At 38.2% G+C, this 27222-nt stretch overlaps 1 long non-coding RNA gene and 1 pseudogene across 1 annotated transcript in view; one reads left to right on the forward strand and one right to left on the reverse strand.

The window, feature by feature from the left end:
• The window catches only part of LOC116571509, a 67013-nt pseudogene extending 51108 nt beyond the window's left edge, over positions 1 to 15905 (reverse strand).
• Positions 15906 to 16063: 158 nt separating this feature from the next.
• The window catches only part of LOC116572434, a 33599-nt gene continuing 22440 nt past the window's right edge, over positions 16064 to 27222 (forward strand). The window contains exon 1 of the long non-coding RNA XR_004278318.1: positions 16064 to 16118. This is a non-coding gene — a long non-coding RNA (uncharacterized LOC116572434). The remainder of the gene's footprint in view (positions 16119 to 27222) is intronic.

A 27222-nucleotide genomic window follows, 5' to 3' on the forward strand; every position in this document is an offset into this window, starting at 1 on the left:
TCACATAAATTTTCTGTTGTTTTTTCAGCCCTCTGTTATGAGTAAGACTTCTGCTATCCACTGCCTACATTGGGTGGGCTGGGTAATGTACTGAGTCCTAGGCACTATAAAGTCACAGATCTCAGAAGTACAGCTCTGTCTCTGCAGGGTAGAGCTCCTTCTAGTTTCTTTTTTCGGTTCCCTGGGTTCTCATGCATGCATGTGTACATTGGTGGTCAGCCGGGCTTTGACTTTTTTCCAACTTACTTTAAAATCTTTCTCTGTTTCAAAGACATAAAGTCATGCTGTACTTCCTTATGAAGTTTGAAATCTTTTACCTTTCCTATTTAAGTCTTTAATCAATTTAAATTTATTTTGTGTAGAATAGGCATCCAATCTGCTTTTTTTTTTTTAAGATTTTATTTATTTATTTGACAGAGAGAAATCACAAGTAGACGGAGAGGCAGGCAGAGAGAGAGAGAGGGAAGCAGGCTCCCTGCTGAGCAGAGAGCCCGATGCGGGACTCGATCCCAGGACCCTGAGATCATGACCTGAGCCGAAGGCAGCGGCTTAACCCACTGAGCCACCCAGGCGCCCACCCATCTACTTTTTTAAATATGATAATCAATTGACCCTTTCCTCAGTGGTCTGCAGCACCACTGAGGTCATAAATCAAATCTTCATATATATGAGTATTCCTGGGTTATTTTCCTCTTCCACTAGTTAATGTTTTTATCCTTGTGTCAATATCATAGTGTCTTAATTACTATAGCTTTATAGTAAGTCTTGATATCTGTAGGAAAAATCCTTCTTATTTTTCTTTGATAGGAGTATCTTTGCTATTCTTATGCTTTTGCCTTTTTACATACATTTAATTTCTTTTTCCAACTTTATGGATATATAATGACATATAACACTGTGTAAGTTTAAGGTGTACAACATGATTTGATATACAAATACTCGTGAAATGATTATCACAGTAAGGTTTGCTAATATCTCCAACACCTCATGTCATTACCTTTGTTTAATACTGAGTTTCAAGATTTACTCTCTTAGCAACTTTAAATATAAATGAATTAAATTCTTCAATCAAAAGGCATAGAGTGGCTAAATGGATTTTAAAATTAGCATGGTGGCTATCGTTGACAATATTGTATTAAATAGTTAAAAGTTGCTAAGAGAGTAAATCTTGAAACTCTCAGTATATAAAGAAAGGTAATGACATGAGGTGTTGGAGATATTAACAAACCTTACTTACATAAGGGCTTACTAATGCCATCTTATTAATTGTCTTCTGGTAGTTTTGTAATTCCTTTGTTATTTTCTTTCTCTCTTGCTATCTTCCTTTGTGAACTAATGATTTTCATTAGCAGTATGCTTTCATTTCCTTCTATTTATCTTTTATATAGCTACTGTTAACTTTTTGCTTTTTGGTTATCATGGAGTTTACATAAAACTTCTCATAGTTATAATAGTCTATTTTAAGGCAATAATTTTGATCACATACAAAAACTGTACTCTTATTCCCCACCCCAACATTTTTTGATGCCACAATTTACTTCCTTTAATATTATTTATTTATTAACCAATAATTGTAGCTATAGTTGTTTTTAATACTTTTGTCTTTTAACCTTTAAACTGGAGTTAAGTGATTAACATCCCACCATTTAAAAAATATTAGGCTACTCTGAATTTGTCTATATACTTATCTTTATCAGGTATTGTTTATTTTCATATGTTTTCATGTTACTTAGTAGCACTTCCATTTCAGCTTGAAGAACTTCTTTCAGCACTTTTGTAAGACAGCTGTAGTGGTGATGAACTCCATCAGCTATTGTCTATTTGGGAAAGCCTTTATTTCTCCTTCATTTCTGAAGAATAACTTTATCACATAAAGTATACTTGGTTGGTAGGTTTTTTTTTTTCCTTTTATCACTTTAAATATATCATCCCACTCTCTCTTGGCCTGCAAGGCTTCTGCTAAGAAATCTTCCAATAGCATTATGGGCATTCCCTTGTATGTGAGGATTTTTTTTCTTGTTGTTTTTAATTTTTTCTCTTTGATTTTTAGATAATTTTATTATGATGTGTCTTGGAAAATATAGTTTTGGGTTGAAATTGGGGACGCTTATGATCCTCATGATCTTGGATATCCAAATTTCTCCCCTGATTTTGGAGGTTCTCAGTCATTATTTCTTTAAATAAGCTTTCTGTCCCTTTTATCTCTTTTCTCCTTCTGGGAGCCCTATGATGTGTGGGCTGTTTCTCTTAATGATATCCCATAGTCTCATAGGCTTTTGTAGCTCTTTTTCATTGTCCCCTTGACCAAATAATTTCAAATGACTGTCTTCTACTTTATAGATTCTTCTGCTTGATCCAGTCCACTATTTATGTTCTATATTGTACTTTTCATTTCATCCATTGTATTCTCCCACCCCAGAACATGTTTATTTTCATGATTTCTATCTATTAAATTTCTCATTTCCATCATGTGTCATTTTCCTTATTTTATTGAATTGTCTTTCTGTGTTTTCTTTTAGCCACCAAACTTCTTTCAAACAACTATTCTGCATTATTTATCAAACAAATTTCAGCTCTCCATTTCTTTGGACTTAGTTACTGGAAAACTGTATTCTTTTGGTGGTGCCATGCTTCCTTGATTTTTCATGTTCTTCAAATTTTGTATTACTGTCTTTGCATTTGAGGAAGCAGTCACCTCCTCATCTTTACCGACTGGACTTTGGAGAGAAATAACCTTCTGTAAGCCTTGCTAGAAATTCTGAAGATTTCTCAGACCTTTCTGTGGATACACCTGCTCCACACTTCTTGTTCCTTTTTTTGGGGGGGGGGATTTTTAAGATTATATATCTTCTCTTGATTCTGCAAAGCCAGGTCAAGTTCTGACAGCCTCTCCTTTCCTTGTTTTCCCTAAGGCAATGCTGAATACTAAACTTTGTGTGCTTTCTCCCAGTTCCAGGGCTAGTCTTGCTTTCTGTGAATGCTCACTAACTTTCTGCAAAAAAAGACATACTCTTGCCACCATCAGAGGTGCACAAAGGAGCTAGCCATGGGATGGAGGTGTATGTGGATGACGTGTGTGGCATGTTGGATGGGTGCCCTTTGGGCCAGCTGGGGGTATCTGTAGGTGAGGAGACCCCAGTGGCTCCCTGGCAGGCTTCCTGATAAGTCTGCAAAGTGGTTAGTAGGATCTGGGTTGCTCTGATGCCTTCTGAGAACCCTGGCTGCTGTTTTCTCAGTCACTCCCTCTCCTACCCCCTGAGATGTGTAGCACACCTCTGTATTCTGGATGTGAGAAAGAAGTGGGTCTTCTTGGCAGACTCCTGCACAACTTCATAGCTGGGCATTTACTTCCATGCTATCAATTTCCTCTGTGGGAGAAATTTCAGGCTGGGAAGATCTCTCTTGGCAGTTAGCTGTGCCACCTTGGGGGAGGAATGACATAAGTACACTGAAATTGTTTCCCTCACCCTCTTCAATATGTCTAATCTTGGATTTTCTTTTTCTCCAGCAGTGTGCTAGAACTTCTCCAGTGGACTTCTGGACTTCTGCAGAGGCCCTCTTATCTATGGGTGATTGTCTAAATTGGTGTCCTTTGAGGGAAGAGAGTAGAAAGCTTTTATTCCACCATGCTGATGATGTCAGTCCATATGTCTTCACAGATGTGCAGCCTAGATTGACTCTGTCTCTCTTAGCTGGACACTGACATGTCTTTATCCCCTTATCTCCTACATACATTTTAGAATCGCATCAACTTCTTAAAAAATCCTGTTTGGATTTTGTTTGAAATTGCATTCCAAGTACAGACCAATTTGGAAAGAACTAACATTTTTAGGATATTGTCTTCTAGTCATTAACATATTTGTTCTCTTCATTTATTTGGGTCTTATTTTTAGATAAAGTTTTAAAACATTTTCTGTAAAAGCCCTCAAAAGTGAATCCCTGAATAAGTCCCAGAGTTAAACAATGGGCAGTTACTGGTATCTGCGTACCCAAGGCAGAATGATGTTATTTTAGGCATTCTTAGGATTTAGGGAAGTTAGTGCAAGAATCAAAAGACTGAGAAATTTAACTTGTCCTCCAGGATGCTTTTATGTATACCTGCAATATTTGTAAGAAAATTTTTTTATAGAGAACAGATTAACTGATTATGGACACTCACTTCAGCTTTAATATAAATGGGAGAAAATACCCAACCGAGAACACAGAGAAGAAACGGAGCCTGGAACCAAGAAGAAGAATTAGGCTGGGCTCTTAAATGAGATGCAATATCAGTGACTATCTGTTTTGAGACTAACAAATGTATCAGCACTGGGGAAACTTACAAACAACAGCCCAAGTGCACACCTTCCAGTGTAACAAACCTATGAAAGAGTGAGTGCATTCTTAATTTTGGGGAGTTAACTGAGCCAGTTTTCAGGGGATTTATTTTTAATTTATTGTTTGCCTACTTCCAGATCAGAGTAAAGATGGCTTATATATAAAAGATAGTTAAAAAAAATTAGAAACCATTCAGAGAAATGGGGGAGAAACTCTACCAAAATTTCATACAAGTTACTGAAATTAAGTAATAAATTTGGCTCTGGCTTTCTTACAAAGAAGGGGTAAGGTGAGCTGGATATTAAAGCAGATGCTAATAAATTCTGATAGGTAAATTGTGGTAAAAACCAGGCTTCTTGCTAGGTTTGAAACTGATTCTGCTAGAAGTATTCTTTATTTTTGTAGAAAGTCAAGAATCAGAAAGTAGGAGCTTTCTGATTTATCCAGAAAAGTCAGATGATTTATATAGAGATAAATTAATAAGCCTGAGACTTATAAATTCACTCATATTGAACTTATATAGTGAACAAATTTCATGTCTTATAACAAATATATCCCACAGATTAAATAAATAATCAATTTCGTAAGTTTTATAGTTGAAATTTGGTATTCTTAGGAGGTCATTTAGGAGTTTTGTCATAATTAGTTAAATATCTCAAAGAGCTTAATCAAGCCCATTCTCAATACATACTGCAAATATATATATGCATACACATATATACACACATATATGTACATATATTTCTGTGTCTATATACACACATATACACATGTATGCATATATATCTGTATGTATATTTAAGCACAAATGTATATGTACACATAAACTTAAATGTTAATAAGATTTTTTCTCTTTTCCCTACCTGATTAGTCTCCTAATTAATCTCCTCCTGATTAGTTCTTTGTTCACTGTGTTGCTATGACCCTTGGAATGTAAGCATTTTCTGTCTCTTCATTAACTTTAATAACCAAGAACAAAAACTGACACAATCTTTTTGGGAATTCAAAGACTTGGTTCCTTTCTTCCATGTCTTCTCCAGAAGTCTTCAATATTTATTTACTGGAGACTGACAGCTAGTTTTTATGTCTGTGAGTTTTATTTGGACAATGATAAAGAGGGAGGTTAGTGGCCGTAGGAGGTATTACTCATGTCCACTCGAAGGCCCCAGGAGCAATCCCTGAAGCTGCTCCTTTTCCAGCCGGCCCAGAAAGTGGCCACTGCCAATATTTGAGGCAAAAAGAGAAGCACCTATCTGATAATGAAAAGGCAATCACCTATCAGAACTCTCAGTCCAGCTCCAAGAATCATTTTCACAAATGTAAACTCAAGTGAAAACAAAAGGATGGCCATTCTTACGGAACCACCCTTTACCTGCCACAGCAACTTCCTCGTGGTTCCCTACTTCAGAAATGTTAGTAGAATGTGATTTCATCATTGCTTCAAATAAGTTAAAAATATCAACAATTTAACTAATTAGCTGTAAGAGACTGGTTAAAATACTAAGGTACTAGAATATGGTGAGATACAACGTAGCATACAGAAAGAATAAAGGAGCTTTTCATTTAACAATAAGGTAAGCAGTATGTATAATACAATCTCATCAAAATTTTATGTGTGCATCTTACACTTGCACAAAATATGCATGGGAGTGATTCTGGCTATATAAATATATACATATAACAAAATATTTCTGGAATTATGGTTATAGGGATGGAATGAGAAAATTTCAAATTCTGTACTTAGACTGCAACTTTCGTTTTTCTTTTCTTTTCTTTCTTTTTTTTTTTTTTACAATCAACATCTGTTACTTTCAAAAGAAAAAATCTTAGAGGTATTTAAATGAGCAAAATCCCTCCTAAACCAATGACAGCTTTTTAGTTGAATAGGGATAGCCACTCCATTCAAAACCAAAGTCCAACTATTATGCTGTTGACATGAGATAGATTTAAAACCAAATTATCAAGAAAGGGCAAATAACAAAACCTTTAGGTAAAAACAGACACCCCAGTATTGACAATATTGATGTAAGAAAAACTAGTGTTCAAGACTAAAAGGATTAAACAGACGAAGAAGGTGTTTTTTGTAAATATAAATATAAAAAGTAAAACACACTAATAAGACACAGTTGAGAACATATAGACACCTTAATGGTGACAATTGTAAGGCAAAAAAAAAAAGTCTTAGAAGTGGCACATATAAATCCTCAAGTATTACTAATTATTTTAATTTTTATTGTTAAGAATGTTCACTATAGGGGCACCTTGGTGGTTCAGTTGGTTAAGCATCTGCCTTCGGCTTGGTCATAATCCTGGGGTCCTGGGATTGAGTCCCACGTCAGGCTTTCTGCTCAGCGGGAGCCTGCTTCCCCCTCTTCTCCTTACTTGTGCTCTCTCTTGCCACCTCTCTATCTCAAATAAATAAATAAAATCTAAAAAGAAAAAAAAAAGAATGTTCACTACATCACTACATTTACCATAACAGTGAGAAGTTATATATAATCTAAATTGCCCAACAATATGGTGCATAAATGGTGGAATGTCCAAATGATATAACGCTTTGCAACTGCATATAAATATAAAATAAATCCACCTATTTATGTTTTATAGATGTCAGGAGATACTAGCACATTATTAAATTAAAAAATCGGTTTTTTAAAAAAGATTTTATTTATTTATTTGACAGGCAGGGATCACAAGTAGGGAGAGAGGCAGGAAGAGAGAGGGAGGAAGCAGGCTCCCCGCTGAGCAGAGAGCCCGATGCGGGGCTCTATCCCAGGACCTTGAGATCATGACCTGAACCGAAGGCAGAGGCTTAATCTGATGAGCCACCCAGGCACCCCAAATTAAAAGGTAGGTTTAAAAGGCACCACTCATTAATTCAATAACTAGTAATAAAAGTCCACTGCCAACTATGTTTAAGCACTGTTCTAGATATTAGGGATACATTAGTGAGTAGAATAGACACAAAGTCCTGTCCTCATGAAGCTAACATTCTTTTGGGGAAAAGAGAATAAACAAAATAAATTAGAGGATTATTTTAAAGCTATCTATCTATCTATCTATCTATCTATCTATCTATCTGAGAGAGTGTGTATGCACACCTGAGTGAGGGGAGGAGCAGAGGGGGAGGGAGAGGGAGAGAGAGAAGGGAAAAGAATCTTAAGCAAACTCCCTCCTAAATGTGGAGCCCACTGCAGAGCTCAATCCCAGGAGTCCCAGGACCCCAAGATCATGACCTGAGCTGAAACCAAGAATTGGACACTTACGGGCCACCTGGGTGGCTCAGATGGTTAAACATCTGCCTTTGGCTTGGGTCATGATCCCGGGGTCTTGGGATCCAGTCCCTCAGTGGACTCTCTGCTTGGCGGGAGTCTGCTTCTCCCTCTGCCTTGGCCTCTCTCTCTCTCTGTCTCTCATGAATAAATAAATAAAATAAAAAAATGGACATTTAATGTAATGAACCACCCAGGTGCTCCAATGATTATTTTATATCATGATATATAGTGATAAACACTATAGACTAAAAAAAAATAAGGAAGTGGATAGGAAGTACTGGGAAATTGGGTGGTCAGGGTGGACTGAGAGAAGAGCTGAGGAAGACAAGAAGAGGTGGGGGAGCAAGCCACGGGGATCCCGGGGAAAGCGCTCCAGCTGAGTAGAGCAGCAGGGGCAAAGGCCCTTAGGCAGAAGCACAGCTGTGTTGTTCAAGGACACTGGATAGTGCTGGGGACAGGAATCCTGAGAGGCAAGGTCTGAGGTACAGATCATCTGTGCTCTAATACATGCCATTGTAAGTGGCGGGGCTTTCATTCTGGGTAACATGGGAGTCCCAAGAGGGTTCCCTTTAGCTGCTCTGCTGAGATCAGATATAGAAGGGTCAAGGTAGTTAAAGAGGGAGCCCAAGAAGCGGTTATAATTAATCCAGGTGAGAGACAAAAGCAGCAACTCTGGAGGGAGAGTTGATGGGAAGTGGTCAGATTTGAAAGATACCTTTTAGATCAAGTCACAGGATTTCCTGATGGATGGGATGTCGGGTTTAAGAGAGACTAAAGCATACATGTTTGCCAACCGCAGCAACCAGAAGGATGGACTTGCTATTCAGGAGGCAGGAAAGATGGAGGGAGGATCCGATTTGTGGAGGAAGGTCTGAAGCTGCCTTGGGGGCTTGTTCTGTTTGGGATACCTGATAGACTTCTCAAGTGCAGCTATTGAACAGTGCAGGCATCACAAGAGAGCCTGGAGTTCACAGGAGAGACCTGGGATTTGTTAGCATGTAACTGGTATTCAACGCCATGAGCTGGAGGAGTTGCCAAGTGTGTGAGTATAATTGGAGAGAAGTGGTCAAATGTGAGCTCGGGGGACCTTCAGCATCCACAAGCAAGGGAGATGGGGAAGAGCCAGCGGGGAGAATGACCGTGAGCGGCTGGGTAGGCAGCTGGAAGAGAGGAGAGAAAGGCGACAAAACAGGGAGGGGAGGAGGACAGAAAGTCTCAGAGTTTCATCACCGTCAAGCCAGCTGACATGAGGGCTGGGAACTGGGCACAAGAATAAGCCATATACCAAAAAAAAAAAAAAAAAAAAAAAAAAGAAAAGAATAAGCCATATACAATGAAAAAAAGAAAGAAAGAAAGAAAAAGGAAGAAAAGAATAAGTCATGTGGTGGGCCTTGATGAGAGCAATTGACACCCATCAGATATCTGCTAATTAAAGAAGAATATAAAACAAAAAAGAAAGCCAGAGTGGCAAAAGTCATTCTTTTGATTCAATTTCCTTTAATAATGTATTATATTATTAAATGAATATATGTAAATATATATAAATAAAATATATTATATTAAAATATATTTTGCTCATTAAGTAATAATCCTAACAATGAAAAGAGAAGCCACAGCAAAGAAATTAATAAATTATAATATACATAAGCATTGGGAGGCCAAACCATGTTAGTGTTTCCTGAAAACCATTACAAGTGTCAGTTACACAAGATAATGTGGGAAACAGAGTGCCATTTCTTTGGGTATAGAAAACATGGCTTTAGGTCTAAAAGAGGCTTAGGCAAAAGACTGAGGCCCTCACAGCTCAGGAAGAGACTGTGTTGCTAGAATCCTCTGCAGAAAAATAAACTAAGGGAGGAGGCCAGTTGCAAATATTTCTTTGCTGTATTCAATCTCTTTCTAAATCAGGTTTATATATATAAAAAAGAAGATCCATGTATAACTCAGAGAGTTAAAACTAGGAAACCGCTTTTCCCCTTTGCAGCTAAGAGGCAAAGCCATTTCTGCTATGTTGTTGGATCCATCACAGTTAATAAGTGAACTTTCCTTGTTCCTTTGAATAAAGGCACCTTCTCCTGAGACAAGACTTCTTTCTTTGAAGCATTACCCCAGTGTGAAAAACCAAATCTTTGCTTTAAGACTGGTTAACATGTGGGGCGCCTGGGTGGCTCAGTGGGTTAAGTCTCTGCCTTCGGCTCAGGTCATGATCTCAGGGTCCTGGGATGGAGCCCTAGATCAGGCTCCCTGCTCAACAGGGAGCCTGCTTCTCTGCCTGCTGCTCTGCCTACTTGTGATCTCTCTCTCTCTGTCAAATAAATAAATAAAATCTTAAAAAAAAAAAAAAACGACTGGTTAACATTTGAGGGCAAAGAATATTGGAAAAAGGGCCTGCTTCTTATACAATGCTCTTGATATAGCTTACAGTCCTGTGCAGGAAATGAATGTACATTTTTTACAAAATAAGCTATAAGGCAGCCCTAGCTCAGGCTTGGTTTGGGTCCTCAACTCTGGGCCCTGCTAGTTACTTACAACCTTCTCCTCCCTTGGGGCACCCCTACCCATTCCATCATGGGTACAGGGTCATGGACAGGCAGCTGCCTCTGCTGCTGTGGGAGTTTTGAGGCGCTCTTCTGGGATGGAATCACTCTGAATAATGAAAAACTTATTTAATACATAAAAGACAAAAGATGTTTCTACTCTGTCTCCCTCTATCCAGCATCAAGCTATTCCACACCTCCAAGCTTTGCCATGTGCTATTCTCTCTGCCTGGAATACCCTCACATTCTCCCTGCCAAACACCCACTCCACCTTCAAATCTTGCTCAAACAATCCTACCTCTGTAAGGCCTTTCCTGTCTTGCACCACCTCCACCCAGCAAGCCTGAGTCTACCTTTCATCCATACCTGGCCTGTGCACCTCCCATAAGACTCACTGTATAGCACTGTAATGTGCTGAGATTTGTGGGATACACATCCAACTCCCATTCGAGAGTGTTTACTTGCAGAGGACAACACTGTCTATTCCCAGCCTGTATCCTGGAACCTAGAACAATGCTTTGTATATACAAGGCACCTAATAAATGGTTAGCAAATTCAACTGAGTTGAATGGAAACATGTTGGTAAGAAACTTCTTCAGAGTTATGCAAACTCTAATGGAATGACTTTCCTGGTTGAGCAACTTTGGGGATAAGACATCTACATTAAAGTAATAGACAAGTTAGCATGTGGCCCCCCACGTGGATTGCCATGCGCAAGGCTTACTCATTGGCCACCATGCTAGACTGCGGCCAGCCAGGAAGAAGTCTTTACTGTTCCGCGACTGCTTGACAGGACAGCCTTAAAAACAAACAAAGGAATACAAGACACAAACTGCTCCAAAGACACTGATCTCTCAAACAACCACCTTCACTTCTCTTTAGCAGAGATCCCCAAATCTATTCTCCCCTTCTTTCTTTTTAAGAATAGAAGCCCCTACCCACTGAGTTACAGTGAAGGCTCAAGGCTGCCTAGCTGGAGGCTAGTCTATTTCAGGTCTGATTGCATGGACATTTTCACTTCTGTACACTCTTGGGAAAATAATATTGCTTTAGTCATTCCCAGCTAGTTAATCAGTGCCATAGTCTCCAGCAAAGTCTGGGAAATAGTGGTTAGAGATTGTCTGGATCACTCAGGAATGGCAAATCTGAACATGTGCCTAGCTTCTCCCAGGACAGCAGTCTGCCATTACTATGGTGTCCTTCCAACATATCCACATCCTCTTTACTCAGGTTCCTAGCTCTGATTCCCAGACCCCGATGTGATCAAAAGACAATCCTGTGGATTTCCTGGATTGCGCAGAATCAGCATGACCTAAGGATGGCACCTAGTTGACAGAAATGTGTTTCTGTGGGAACAGTGAACTTAAAAACTGCCATCTGGGGTATCTGCATTTTAATGGGGTCCCCTTCTTCAAGCCAAAGAAACAACACTCCAAATCAGACATATTAAGTTAGTCTCACTTCATCTATTCACTAAATGCTTATCAAGGTCTTGCTGTGTGCAGAGCTAAACTTTTCTAAGGAAGATATCAGCAATAAAACTTATAAAAGGAATTTACAAAACAGTTCTCAGATGAATAAAAGCATCCTCTCTTTATGGAAAGAGAGGAGCATTCAGTAAGCAGAAGAGATCCTGGGAAGAAGGTAGCTTAAGCATCTGTCCCTGCCTCTTCCTTTCTCCCCGCTCCCTTTCTTGAATAATAACACAACCATAGCAGCCATGTTGGTGGGGAAGAAGATACAGCCAACACTTTCTCAAAGCCCTCCTGGGTGACATTGATAAAAGAGAAAACAAACCAAAAAAAGTTTAAGTTTTCCCCTCTGTATCATCCTGTAAGAGCCAAGGCATCAGCAACAAAGACTAAGTTCCCAGGTTCCTGGAGGGCTCAGCAGACAGGAATTGATGAATGCTTTCAGAAGGGAGTCCCATCTGTGCGAATGTAGGCAATCAGTTCAGTGAGAAAAGGGGTTTAATAAGTTGAAGAAAATAAAGAAACTCATTCATCACATCATACATAAAAATAAATTTTCGATGTTCTAGATATTTAAATATGAAAAACACTATGAAATATTAGAACAAAATTTAGGATAATAATTGTATGATCTTGGAATTGGGAGAAAACTTTCCTAAGCAAGGCAGGAAACCTACAAGATACAAAGGAAAAGAGAGATAGTTGACTTCCTCAAAGCTAACAAAAACTCAAATGACAGAAAGATACCATTAACAGTTCAGACCAGTGGTTCTCAAACAGAGGTGATTTTTGCCCCATCAACCCAGAAGATGTTTGGCAATGTCTGCATACATTTTTAGTTGTGAATGGGTAGGAGTTGAGGATATTTCCAAGCCTCCTATAACTAACTATAGGACAGATGCCCACAGTGAATTATCTGGTCCCAAATATCTGTAGTAGACACCGATTTGGACAAATGATAGCTTGGGGGGAAACATATGAGCAAGTCAAATGACGGAGAAGTTGATAATAGCAAAGTCAAACAACCCAAATACAAAATGGCAAATAAACTGGCTATTCACGGGAGAAGAAAATTCATGGACAATAAACTCATAATGGTGAGGTTGATGCTCAACCTCACCAGGAGTCTAGGAAGTGCACATCAAAACCACGATGACAAAGCACACACACACACACACACACACACACACAGGGGGAGTAATAACTAAGTCTTAGGGAAAAGAGCATGATCATATCCTGCTCGTGAGAAAATTAAAGTAAGTCTCACAAGCTTTGGGGGTTGGCATTAGTAATAGCTACTAAAATTTCAAGTAAACATACACTTCTGATCCAGCAGTTCTAATTTTTGGAATCCATGCTACACAGATTAAAAGCACTATGGACTCTGAAAAACAATCTGAGGGGTTTGAAGCGGCGGGGGGTGGGAGGTTGGGGGAACCAGGTGGTAGGTATTAGAGAGGGCATGGATTGCATGGGGCACTGGGTGTGGTGCAAAAACAAGGAATACTGTTATGCAGAAAAAGAAATTTTTACATAGGAACACATTTCAATGGAAAATATTCTATATTCTTGGCATCTGCACTGCGGAAATCACACAAATATGCAAAAATATAGAGACAAAGATATTCAATGTATATTACCTCTGATAATGGTAATTGCAAAGGAATTAAGTAATCATCAAAAAGGCATTAATTATAATGATGAATCATTAAATTCTACCTCTGAAATTAATAATACACTGTATGTTAATTAAATTGAATTTAAATAATAAAAAAAAAGCACCAATACAGGGCACCTGGGTGGCTCAGTGGGTTAAAGCCTCTGCCTTCGGCTCAGGTCATGATCCCAGGGTCCTGGGATCGAGCCCCGCATTGGGCTCTCCGCTCAGCAGGAAGCCTGCTTCCTCCTCTCTCTCTGCCTGCCTCTCTGACTACTTGTGACCTCTCTGTCAAATAAATAAAAAATATCTTTAAAAAAAAAAAGCACCAATACATCAAAAACAACACCTGGCAACAATCTAAGTGTCAGTAGGAAAGAGCTGAAGAATACATGTTTGTAGGACTACTAGACAGCTAATAAAAACATAAGCTGAATCTCTTATCTATTGACCTATAGGACTCTCTCCATATATAGCAGGGGGGGAAAAAGTGAGCTGCAGCGTAATGTGTATGACATGATCACATCTTCTGTAAAGACAACAGACAAAAACTCTACATATGTATCCTCACGCTTACATAAGCACTGAGAAAGGGGAGGAAGTATACACAACCCATGGTTACCTCAGAGGGATGGGAATGGATGGGGGAAGAATAGTATCATTCCTTGTTTATGCATCTTTTTACTTCTTACAATGAGCGTGTAATACTTTCCTAATTAAAAACAGTATATGATCTGAAAAAAGAACAAATGGAAAAATACTAATATAAAGAAGGAGAAAGACTGAAGCATTCTGGATAACTGTGTATATTTTATGGCTCCTAGAACAGAAGGAACAGCAGGTTTCTTTTGGAAATGACCAGATGGCTTACTAGTCCTTTGACCTTGGTCAGACTTAGGCCCCAAACTTAGGCCTGGAAGAAAGTTGGGTGGGGGGTTCCTAATTCAATACGAGCGCTGGGGGAAGGATCCCAAAACAAGTACTCATACTCAGCACCCCTGTGTCCACAGGCCACTCAGAAGATGTTTCTTATAATCGAGGCCAATTTTTAAATTAAGATTTAATTTATTTATTTGACAGAGAGAGAGACACAGAGAGAGAGAGGGCACATAAGCAGGGGAGTGGGGGAGGGAGAAGCAGGCTTCCTGCTGAGCAGGGAGCCAGATGCAGGGCTTAATCCCAGGACCCTGGGATCATGACCTGAGCTGAAGGCAGACGCTTAACCAACTGAGCCACCCAAGGAGCCCTGAGGCCAATTAAAAAAAAAAAAATCTTTTGTTTGAATGATCTGGATAAATACCCTGGATTTCTCCTTTATGTTTGGAATAAAGGGCCTATATTTTCTCTTCTGGTACAAAATTCTCTTAATAGGATGGAGACCATGTCTTCATTACTCTATGTGCTTCCTAGCAGCATAATGACTTACTGTAAGCCCTCAAAAAGAGTGTCCAATGATTGCATTTTGAAAGGCCAGACTCTGCACAGTAAAATCCTGTTCATGATCTGGTGAAATGTTTCAAAGTAAAGGTCACATGAAAAGCCTCAGTTGGGTGGGGGCCCAGAATGAGAATTTTCCCACTGGTTAGTGAATGGTGGCAGTCACCAGACACTCCTGCTTGGTGAAGGAGGCTAGGCAGAAGCTTCTGACTGTTAATAGCTTACAGGAAGGGCGACACCATGACACCAGCCAAAGCTTTTATATCCATCTGATCTTTCACTGGAATGCAGGTAGGCTCGTCCTAGGCAGTATGGTTAAAAGATATGAGTGCTTACATGCTAAGCTCTAGTGGGCAGAGGGCAGTGACGGAGACACGGTCTCTGCCCTCTTAAGAGAACCCTGTAGGAAGAAAAACAAAACAAAACAAAAAAACAAAACACAGAACCACTTTTCATTCAAATTCAGAAGGAATGCTTAGAGCCCTAACTTACATGTGACCTTTGAGATTCTGCTCACAAGGCAAAGGGGTTACACTCATGAGTCAGATCAGGCAGCTCTAGGTTTGAATCTGAACACAATCATTCCCTGGTTGTTACTGAACATCTCTGAACCTCAGATTCTTCAACTGTGAAACTGGAGGGAATGACAGTATATTATTCACAGCATGGTTGTGAGGGTTAAAGATGAAGTTAAAGCACTCAGGACAGACCTGGCACTTATGGGTCTAATCCGCACTGGCTGTCATTATTACCACCATCATCGTGATGATCATAACAAGGACGGCTTACCAAACACCCTGAGGTTCCAGGGAGTGGGCACAGGGGGATTTGGGTCTGCTTGTTTATTTGAGGGGTGGTGGGGAAACGTGGGGTTAGTCAAGGATGGCTCCATCACTGAGGACCTGCATTTATTCATTCTTGGGTAGGTGCAAGGTGGAGAGGTCTCCGAGCAAGGCTCTGCATAGGCCAGGACAGGGATGAGAGGGTACCAGGGTGGGGCGGGAAGCGCGGGGGGGACCCGGTGACTGGCACGGAGCGGGTAAAACCAGCCTGGTGTCCAGGGCTCCGCCCTCCCCTCCGGTCCCCGACGTACCCACAGCCCGATGCCCAGGACCAACAGGAAGTACAAAACCATCATCAGGATGTCTAGGGCGCTGCTGACGCCAGAGCCCAAAGTGCTCCAACTTGGGATGTCATTCCACAAGCCCATGGTGGCGCTTCTGCCAGGGGAGCAGAGCGGGTTGTCAAAGCAGGCGGCAAGAGCTCGGACCTTGGCTTGGCTTTGGATGTGGCTCCGCAATGGCAGGGCATTTCGGGAAGGGCCGCAGGGCAGCCTGGGAGTTCCCGGCAGGCCTCGGGGCCCAGCGCCGCCCAGCTCCCCCCAGACTGTGGATGCTTCCTGCCTTAGGGGTTAGTCTATAAGGTGAGAACACGGAAAGTCCTTCGTCACTGCTGTTCCAGGCAATGCCTCTTCTGTGTGGACTGCACCCCTTTTATTTGGGGACACTGTGAGTCGGGCTGGGGTGGGGCCAAGCGTGAGGCTGCAGAGGCAGGATCAGTTCACAGTGCATCTTTCTGAGCCGTCTTGGAGCCTGGGGTCAAGTGAGAAGCCCGTGTTCACGCCTCTGTCTTTATGTACGATTTTCCTATCTGGTTCATTGTAGACTTGTGCTAATTGGGATTTAGTAAAACAAGTACATTGGAATAATATTTCCCCTGAGCTCTGAGTTTTTCAGTGTCCCCTTCAATTTTTCACCAAGGAAAATGCCTCACTCGCCTCACCCTAATCGGGGTCCTGCTTGGACCAACGGATTCCAGAGGGGTTCCCACATTTTGCAATTTGATCTTTTCCTGGTGCTGTGAGCATTTTTAAATCTGGGTCAAGCATTACTCTGATGTCTCTGTGAAAGGTGTATTTCTGCTTAACTGTCTTTTTAGAATTTTTGGTTAATGATACTAACAACACCAAAAAAAAATGCCTTTTAACAATAATAATAGCTAACATAATAGTTCTTGCGAGGTACCAGACCCCCTTCTTCTTTGCACATGTTAACCCATTTGATTCTGGCAATAAGCAAATTGAATTTATGATCACAAGGAGGGGGAGACTTGTACCTATCAGTAGTCAGTCACTGGTCTATGATCACAGCCTCCAGAGTGGAATTATATAGTTCTAGTTTAACTTCAGTGCTATGAATCACAGATGTTATTTTATTTTATTCCAGCTTTATTTAGGTACGATTGACAAAAATCCTACATATTTAAGATGTAAGTGATATTTAAGGTGTAGGTGATTTTGATAAATGTATATATTTGAAATAATTCTATGCTCTTATTAACATATCAATCACCATTACCACTTTGTGTGTATGTATGTTAAGAACACTTGAGATCTACGCTGTTAGTAAATTTCAAATATGCTGTACACTATAATGATCTATAGTCACCCTGCTGTGTACTAGGTCCCTAGAACTTATTCATCTTATAACTGAAAGTTTGTACCCTTTGATCAATATCTCTCCTTACCCCCCTGGGCCTGCCCTAGCTTCTGGTAATCTGGTAATCACCATTATGTTCTACTTTCTGTTACTATGAGTTTGACCTTTTTTTTTTTTTTTAAGATTTCACATATAAGTGAGATCATATGTCTTTCTGTGCCCGGTTTATTTCACTTAGCATAATGTCCTCCAGGTTTATTCATGTTGTTGCAAATAGCAGGGTTTCCTTCTCTTCCAAGGCTGAATAATATTCTATTGTGTACACATATACCACATTTTCTTTATCCATGCCCCTATCCATGGACACTTAGGTTGCTTCTTTATCTTGGCTACTGTGTAATGCTGCAGTGAACATGGGAGTACAGATTTCTCTTTGAGATAATGACTATATTTCCTTTGGATATATACCCAGAAGTGGCATTGCTGGATCGTGTAATCATTCTATTTTTAATGTTTTGCAAAACCTCTATACTGTTTTCCACAAAGGCTGTGCCAATTTACATTCTCACCAGTAGTGTTTTCCCTTTTCTGTACATCCTAGTCAATACTTGTTATATCCTGTCTTTTTGATAATAGCCATCCTACCAAGTTTGAAGTAATAGCCCATTGTGGTTTTGATTTATATTTCCTTTTTTTAAAAAGACATTTTAAATTTTTTATCTTTATTCTATATTTTTTATTTTTTCATTAATTTTCTTACAGTTTCCAATTCCTTTTTTATCTTTTATTATTTTTCAATTTTTATTTTTACATATATACTGTATGTATTTTTGTTTATGTTAATTTTAGTTTATTTCATTTTGTTTTTTATTTTGGTATTGATATTCTTTTTTTAAGCTTTTAACATTTTTAAAAGTTATTGTTATTTTTTATTACGTTGATTTAGCCACCATATAGTACATCATTAGTTTTTGATGGCGTGTTCAGTGGTGCATTATTTGGGTATAACATCCAGTGCTCATCACAACATGTGTTCTTTTTAATGTTCATCACTGGGCTAGCCCCTCCCCTTTCCTCTTCCCCTCTGAAACCCTCAGTTTTTTTCCCAGAGTCCATAGTCTCTCATGGTTTTTCTCCCTCACTCCTTTCAGTTTTCTCTCCCTTACCCTGTGGTCTTCCATGTTATTCCCTATGTTCCACAAATGAGTGAAACAATATGATAGTAGTCTTTCTCTGATGGGCTTACTTCATGTAGCATAATCCCCTCCAGTTCCATACATATCAGTGCGAATGGTGGGTATTCATCCTTTCTGATGGCTGAGTAATATTCTGTATATGTGAACCACATCTTCTTTATCCATTCATCTGTTGAAGGGCATCTCGGCTCCTTTCACAGTTTGGCTATTGTGGACATTGCTGCTATGAACATTGGGGTGCATGTGACCCTTCTTTTCACTTCATCTGTATCTTTGGGATAGATATCTAGTAGTACAATTGCTGGGCTGTAGAGTGGCTCTATTTTTTACTTTTTGAGAAACCTCCATACTGGTTTCCAAAGTGGCTGTACCAACTTAGATTCCCATCCACAGTGTAAGGGGGTTCTTCTTTCTCCACATTGTTGCCAACATTTGTTGTTTCCGGTTTTGCTATTTTTTGCCATTCTAACTGGTGTAAGGTGGTATCTCATTGTGGATTTTTAAAAAAAGATTTTATTTATCAGAGAAAGAGAGAGAGAGAGCGAGCATGTGCATATGAGCAGGGAGAGGAGCAGGTAGAGGGAGAACCAGGCTCCCCGTGGAGCAGAGAGCCTGACACAGGACTCGATCCCAGGACCCTGGGATCACAACCTGAGCCAAAGGCAGACATTCAACTGATTGAGGCACCCAGGTGCCCCTCCTTGAGGATTTGATTTGTATTTCTCAGATGCCAAGTGATGTTGAACATCTTTTCATGTGTCTGTTAGCCATTTGTATGTCTTCTTTGGAGAAGTATCTGTTCATGTCTTCTGCCCATTTTTTTGACTGGATCATTTGTTTTTTGAGTGTTGAGTTTGAGAGGTTCTTTATAGATCTTGGATACCAGCCCTTTATCTGTAATGTCATTTGCAAATATCTTCTCCTATTCCCTGGGTTGCCTCCTAGTTTTGTTGACTGTTTCCTTTGCTGTGCAGAAGCTTTTTATCTTGATGAAGTCCCAAAAGTTCATTTTTGCTTTTATTTCCCTCGCCTTTGGAGATGGGTCTTGAAAGAAGTTACTGTGGCCAATGTCAAAGAGGTTACTGCCTACATTCTCCTCTAGGATTTTGATGGATTCCTGTCTCACATTGAGGTCTTTCATCCATTTGGAGTTTGTCTTTGTATATGGTGTAAGAGAATGGTCCAGTTTCATTCTTCTATATGTATCTGCCCAATTTTCCCAGAGAAAATTCTTCTATATGTAGCTGTACAATTTTCCCATTTTTTTAAGAGACTGTCTTTTTTCCATTGGATGTTTTTTTCCCGATTTATCAAAAATTAGTTGACTATAGAGTTGAGGGTCTATTTCTGGAGTCTCTATTCTGTTCCATTGATCCATGTGTCTGTTTTTATGCCAATACCATGCTGTCTTGGTGATCACAACTTTGTAATATAGTGTGAAGCCAGGCAACGTGATGCCCTCAGCTTTATATGGAACCAGAAAAGACCCTGAATCACCAAGGGAATGCTGAAAAAGATTTATATTTCTTTTGATGATTAGTGATGTTGAGCATCTTTTCATGTGCTGGTTGGCCATTTGTGTCTTCTTTGGAAAACTCTCTATTCAGGGCCTTTGCCCAATATTTAATTGGGTTATTTGTTTTTGTGATATTGAGCTGGACGAATTCCTTTTATATTTTGGATATTAGCCCTTTATCAGATTAGGCATACCTTTGGAGATATTGAGGATTTACTCCCAGACCACTGCAATAAAGCGAAAATTCCAATGAAGGAAATCAGATGAATTGTTTGGTTTCTTAGTGCATATGAAAGTTATGTTTGCAACATACCAGAACCTATTAAGTGTGCAATAATAGCATTATATCTAAAAAATGCAAATAACCTAATCAAAAATACTTTATTGCTAAATAATGCTAACCATCATTTGAATTTTTATATTCAAAAACAATTAATAATCACACATCACCATAACAAATATAATAATAATGAAAAATTTGAAATATTGTGAGAATTACCAAAATGTGGCAAAGAGACATGAAGTGCACAAATACTATTGGAAAAAATGGTGTTGATAGACTTAATTCAGCTCAGGATTGCTGTAGTCCTTCAATCTGCAGTCCTTCCAAATGCAGTGTCTACCAAGTGCAAGTAAAGTGGAGTGCAATAAAATGAGGTCTGCTTGTGTAAGATTTGCAAATATTTTCTGCCATTCTGTAGGTTGCTTTTTCATTTTGTTGTTTCCTTTGCTGTGTATCCCAGATATAATTTAAAAATTTCCAGTTGCCACATTAAAAAAAATAAACAGATAACAGGTAAAATTAACTTAAATAATACATTTTATTTAACCCATTATGTCTAAAATATTACCATTTCAATACGTAATCAATGTCAAAATTGTTGAGATATTATATATTCTTTTTGCACATTAAGTCTTCAACATTTGGTATGTATTTTACACTTACAGCACATCTCAGTTCACATGCTAACTTTTCACCAGAAGCACTTGATCTGTATTTAGATTTAATAAAATTTACAGTTGAAAAAGTAGATTTATATACCAAGCTGTTCTAAACCTACTTAAAAGTTTTACAGTAACTGAATTAAGTAACACAATTTCATTCTCCTTTAAGTTAATGGCAAAACTGGTTCATCTTTTTAGAAGAATTTATTGGACTTGGAAGCAAAAGCATATCATTTTCAAAATTATATCTGTCCAAATTAAGTAATTCACTAACTGTGTTGTCAACTCAGTATTATTGACACGGAATTCAAAGAGGCATTACATAGTTTGAAAAACATTTTAAACTGATGAATAGCACAAAGCATTCTTCAAATTTTTTGTAGTTTTGGCTGCCAATTACATAACATAGCCAGTTTACGATTAAAATCTTTGACAAATCAACTTACATGAGGAGAATGCATAGGTCATCATCATTATTATTATTTTGAAAGATTTATTTATTTTAGAGGGTGAGGGGCAAAAGGAGAGGAAGAGGAAGAATCTCATGCAGACACCCTGCTGAGCATAGAGCCTGCTACGGGGCTTGATCTCACAACCTTAAGATCCTAACCTGAGCCAAAACCAAGAGTCAGATGCTCAACTGACTGAGCCACCCAGGCGCCCCGATATCATTATTATTGACTTGTATCATAAAGCTCCAATTTCAACATAAATTCCAGTACTTGGCTAGCTAGGTTACAAATAAGCTCTTCCTTTCTTTGAGTGTTCAGATTTAGCTAATTCAGGCATAGTACATATTAGTGAAAAATATAAGTACAGATTGCCATTTTTTGGTCTTCAATTACTGAATATTGACTATAAGCATTCCTTTTGTTTCAAGAAAATCTCGAATGACAGTTGAAATTACAGTAATTCTTGTAAAATTTCTTATACTCAACCAATGAGCATTGGCAAAAGCACATCATTAAATTCATTGCTTCCTATTTCTTCTAACAGTTCTATAAAATGATTACTTATGTTATTTGCACATACAAATTGAATGATTTTGACAACTGTATCTAGCCACAATACTTTCCACAGAATCTGCTACAAAAATTAAGCACAAGTATTTTTTAATATATATCACAGAATGAAATAAAGCAGTAAGGGAAACATCAATCCCTTGTTTAAAAATCCCTTGTTTAAATCTGGAGCTTTGACCTAACTAACATAGCAGGAGCTCTGTCTGTTACAGTAACAGCTTTTTTTTTTTCATATTTAGCTGAAATTCTTCTTTGATAAATGTAAAAAGTTAAAAATATCCATGTCTCAAGTTTGATCTTTTGGGTCATGAATTGGCAACATTTCTTATAGGTTTGAATATCCTTTGAGACAAAATGTATTCAAAATATTAATTGAAGGGTGTCTTGGTGACCCAGTTGGTTAAGTGTCTGTCTCTTGATTTCAGCTCAGGTCTTGATCATAGAGTCATAAATTCAAGATCTGCATTGGGCTGCATGCTGGGCTCAGAACCTATCTAAAAAGCAAAGCAAAACAAAAAAACTCCTCAAAACACAAAATACAAATTGAGCAGTGTCTTACATCACATAATATGAGTCAACTAAAGTCAGTTAAGTCAACTAAACTTAAGGAAAGTACTTGCAAATTTTCAAAATATGGATCTATTCATTTTTGGCATTGTTAGAAAGGCCTACTATGGGCAATTGTTTCAGGACTTAATTGAAAAATCTTTCCCTTTTTGTAAAATATATTTTTAAAAACATTTTTTCATAATTTTCTAACAAATTACCATAACTAAAATAATAATTCCTTTTGTCATCTTTCCATCTAAAATGTTTTTCTTTCTAGGGCAGGAATCTAAGCTACTTCAAAGTTGGCAAAAATTCCAAACTCAAATTTTGTTAAAAACCATAGCAGGTTTTTTTTAACATTTATTTCTGATTTCAGGTAACTAATTTTATAACTTTTTTTTAACCATTGAAAGCAAACTTAAAAAAATCAAATTCACTGCATAGTTATTGAAAATTCCTCTTACTATTGTTTACTCTATTTAAATTTTTTTGTATATCCAACAAATAGCTCTGCCATAACATGATGCATAAACATTGTGTCCTTAAGGTGAATTGATTCCTTTGTTGTTATGAAATGACCCTGTTTGTGCCAGGTAATATTATTTGCCCTGAAACCTATTTTTATGGTAGTATAATCACTTCCCCTTTCTTTGATTAGTGTTAGCATGGTATATCTTTTTCTATCATTTTTACTTTTAGCATACTTGTGTCTATTTAAATGGATTTCTTATGGCCAGCATATATTGGGCCCTGCTTTTTTATTTCATCAGATAATCTCTATTTTAATTACCATGTTTAGCCACTTAACATTTAATGTGAGCATGGATGTAGTTGTGTTTACATATACCATCACGCTATTTGTTTTTTATTTATCTCATATGTTCTTTTTTCTCTTATTTTGGATTCTTTTGGAGTGTGTGTGTGTGTGTGTGCGTACGCACGCGCGCAGGCATGCACATGTGCTTTCAACTTATCGCCTTTGTTGGCTTATTGGCTATAACTCCTAGTTATGTTATTTCAGTGCTTGCTTTAGAGCTTATATTATGCATTTTTAACTCAACTCAGTATCCCTTCAAGTGATATTATTTCACTTCATATCTGGTATAAGAACTACAGTTGTATGCTTCTATTTCTCCTCCCCAGTCTTTGTGATTTTGTCATACATTATACTTTATATTTATTATACATTTTAAATTTTAATTTGTGTACCTTATTTTATTTAAAAAGTTCATTATCCTTGAAAGAGATTTAAGTAATAATTTAAAAATTTTTATATTTATTCTCATAGTTACTATTTCTTGTACTCTTCATTCCTTTGTGACAATCCAGACTTCTATCTTGTGTCATTTTTCTTCTGCCTGCGTGACTTCCTGTAGCATTTCTTGTGTGCAGTCTGCTGGTGGTACATTCTTTCAGCTTTCATATGTCTGAAAAATCTTTACTTAGCTTTCTTTTTGAAAGACATTTTTACTGGGTGAATTCCAGGAAAACACTTTTTTCTTTCAATATGTTTAAGATCTTGCTCCATCATCTCCTATATTCATTAATTCTAATGAGAAATTTGCTGCCGTCCTTATCTTCATTTCTCTGTACGTAATATGGTCAGAGAAATTTTTCCTCTGATCACTCTAAAGATTTTCTCTTAAATGAGTTGGTTTAAGAAATGTGATGATTATGATATGCCTTGATAGGGTTTTCTTCATGTTTTTGTGATTAGGCTTGTTGAATTTCTTACATGTGTTAGTATATGATTTTCATCAAATTAAGAAAATTTTCTGATTTTTAAAAAAATGCCTCCCCTCCCCTCTTTCAGAGATGCCTAATACATGTTAGATCACTTGAAGTTATCCCCCAGGTTACTGATGTTCTGTTTATTTTTTCAATCAAAATTCAATTCACATTTCAATTCATTTCTTCTGCAATTTCTAATTTGACAATTAATCTCATCTAGTATATTTTTCAGCACAGATGTTGTAGTCTTGATATTTGATTTAAAAAAAAGTTCCAGGCGTGCCTGGGTGGCTCAGTGGGTTAAAGCCTCTGCCTTCCGCTCAGGTCATGATCCCAGGGTCCTGGGATCTGCCCGCATCAGGCTCTCTGCTCAGCAGGGAGCCTGCTTCCCTTCCTCTCTCTCTGCCTGCCTCTCTGTCTACTTGTGACCTCCGTCCGTCAAATAAATAAATAAAATCTTAAAAAAAAAGTTCCATGTATTTACCTAGCATATTTGATCTCTCTTCTAGCTTCTTGGACATATGAAATAACATTTAGCAACTGCTGTAATGTCCTTGTCTATTCAGTTATTTTCAGTGCCAATTCTGGGTCAGTTTTGATTAGCTGATTTTCTCCTTATTACAGATCATGTTTTCCTACTTCTTTGCATGCATGGTCATTTGTGGTTGAATGCCAGACGTTGCGAATTTTATCTTATTGGGTGCTAGGTATTTTTGTATTCTAACAAACATTCTTGAGTTTTGTTCTGGTATGTGGTTAAATTACTTGGAAATAGCTTAATCAATTCCAGACTTGCTCTTGAGATTTTTTTTTAGGTGAGTCCACAAGAGCATTAAGTTTAAGGTTAATTTTCCGTACTCGTCAAGCAAACTCTTCCGAGTACTCCACCCAAGCTTTATAATTGTGAGGTTTTTCATGCTCCCTGGTGAGAAGAGACATTATTTTCAGCCCTGCATTTTCTCTGGGTATTGGTCTCTATAATTATTTTGGGTAGGTTTTCCTTGGCCTCAGGTAGTTTCCTTAAATGCTTGCACTGATGACTATTTAGTTGAATACTTGAGGGTGACCCTCTGAAGATTTGTCAGATTTTCTATTTTTTGGCACTATGTTCAGCTCTCTTTTCTGACACTATGGCCTATGAACTCTAGCTGTTTTGGATCCCTAAGCATCTTTATGTTTTAATGCAGAAGACCACTGGGCTCTGTCTGCATTCTCCCCACTCTGATCCTCAACCCGGAAACTCTCTCCGTAGAGTAATCTGGGGTATTTACAGGGCTCACCTTATTCTCATTCCTCATGGATTATCTTCTTTCATTGCCTGATATCCAGTGACTCAACAACCATTCCCTCCCCCATTTATTTTGTGTTGTTTTTTTCATTGTTTCATGCAGGAGGGTAAATCCGGTTCCTACTACTATATATTGGTCAGAATGTTCTTTTCTTCAGGAAAAAAAAAAAAACTAGCTTTATTGAGATATAATTTATATATCGTATATTCCAATATTTAAAGTATGCAATTCAGTGGTTCTTAGTACATTAACAGAGTTTGCAGATGTTACCACAATCAATTTTAGAAATTTTCATCACCCCCAGAAGAAACCCCATACCCTTTAGCAGTTATCCCACATCACTTAATCCGCTCATCCCACCCCAGACCTAGATTTGTAGCTTCTGGACATTTCATGTAAATATAACCCTACAATATGTAGCCCTTTGTGTTTGGCTTTTCTTCACCTAGTATAATGTCTTTAAGTTTGTGAAAATGTTCTAAAATTGATAAAATGTTCTAAAATTCATAACTTTGGGGGACACCTGGGTGGCTTAATTCTTAAACGTTTGGCTCAGGGTCCTGGGATCAAGTCCTGCATCGGGCCCTCCTTTGCTCAGCAGGGAGTCTGCTTCTCCCTCTCCCTCTGCCTCTCCTCCTGCTTGTGCTTTCTCTCTGTCAAATGAATAAATAAAATCTTAGAAAAAAGGCCACTTGGGTATCTTAGTCAGTTAAGTGTCTGTCTTTGGCTCAGGTCATGATCAGGGTCCTGGGATGGAGTTCTGCATTGGGCTCCTTGCCCAGCAGGGAGCCTGCTTCTCTCTCTGCCTGTAGCTCCCTGTGCTTGTGATCTGTCTCTGTCTCTCTCAAACAAATAAAATCTTTAAAAAAAATAAAAGGTACAACTTTGGGCTATTATAACTAATACTGTTTTGAACATTTGTGTATACATTTCTGTGTGGATACATGGTTTCCTTTCTCTTCAGTATATGTGATGAATGGGATCACTGAATCATATACATGTATATGTTATGATATGTATATGTTTTGTGTATATATATATAGACATATACATATATATATGTAAATGTTACCATATACCTGGTAACACTATGTTTTCCTTTTTGAGGGAATTCCATACTTTTCCAATGTTGCTGCACCAGAGTTGTTCCCAGTGGTGTATGAGAGTTCTGATTACTCCATAACTGCACCAACAATTTTTGCTATTTGTCTTTTTGGTTATAACAATCCTAATGTACTTGAAGTAGTATCTCATTGTAGTTTTAACCTAATACATTAGGTTAAGTGACTAATCATATTGAACGTATTTTCATTTGATTATTGACTATTTGTATATCTTTCATGGAGAGATGTCTATCTGGATCCATTGCACATTTTTTTTAGTTGGGATGTCTTTTTATTATTGAGTTGTAAGAGTACTCTATATATTCTGAGCCCAAGTTTCCTGTCAAATATATGATTTGTGAATATTTTCCCCATTCTGTGAGTTGCCTTTTCATATTCTTGGTGGTATTTTGGAGCACAAAAGTTTTTAATTTTGATGAAGTCCGATTTATGTATTGTTTTCATTTGTTGTTCATGCTTTCAGTCTTTTTTTTATTAAATTTTTTTATAAACATGTATTTTTATCCCCTGGGTACAGGTCTGTGAATCGCCAGGTTTACACATTTCACAGCACTCATCAAAGCACATACCCTCCCCAATGTCCATAACCCCACCCCCCCTTCTCCCAACCCCCCTCCCCCCAGCAACCCTCAGTTTGTTTTGTAAGATTAAGAGTCACTTATGGCTTGTCTCCCACCCAATCCCATCTTGTTTCATTGATTCTTCTCCTACCCACTT

Source organism: Mustela erminea, chromosome 13, assembly GCF_009829155.1.
Source record: "Mustela erminea isolate mMusErm1 chromosome 13, mMusErm1.Pri, whole genome shotgun sequence".
In the NCBI taxonomy this organism is placed as follows: Eukaryota; Metazoa; Chordata; class Mammalia; order Carnivora; family Mustelidae; genus Mustela; species Mustela erminea.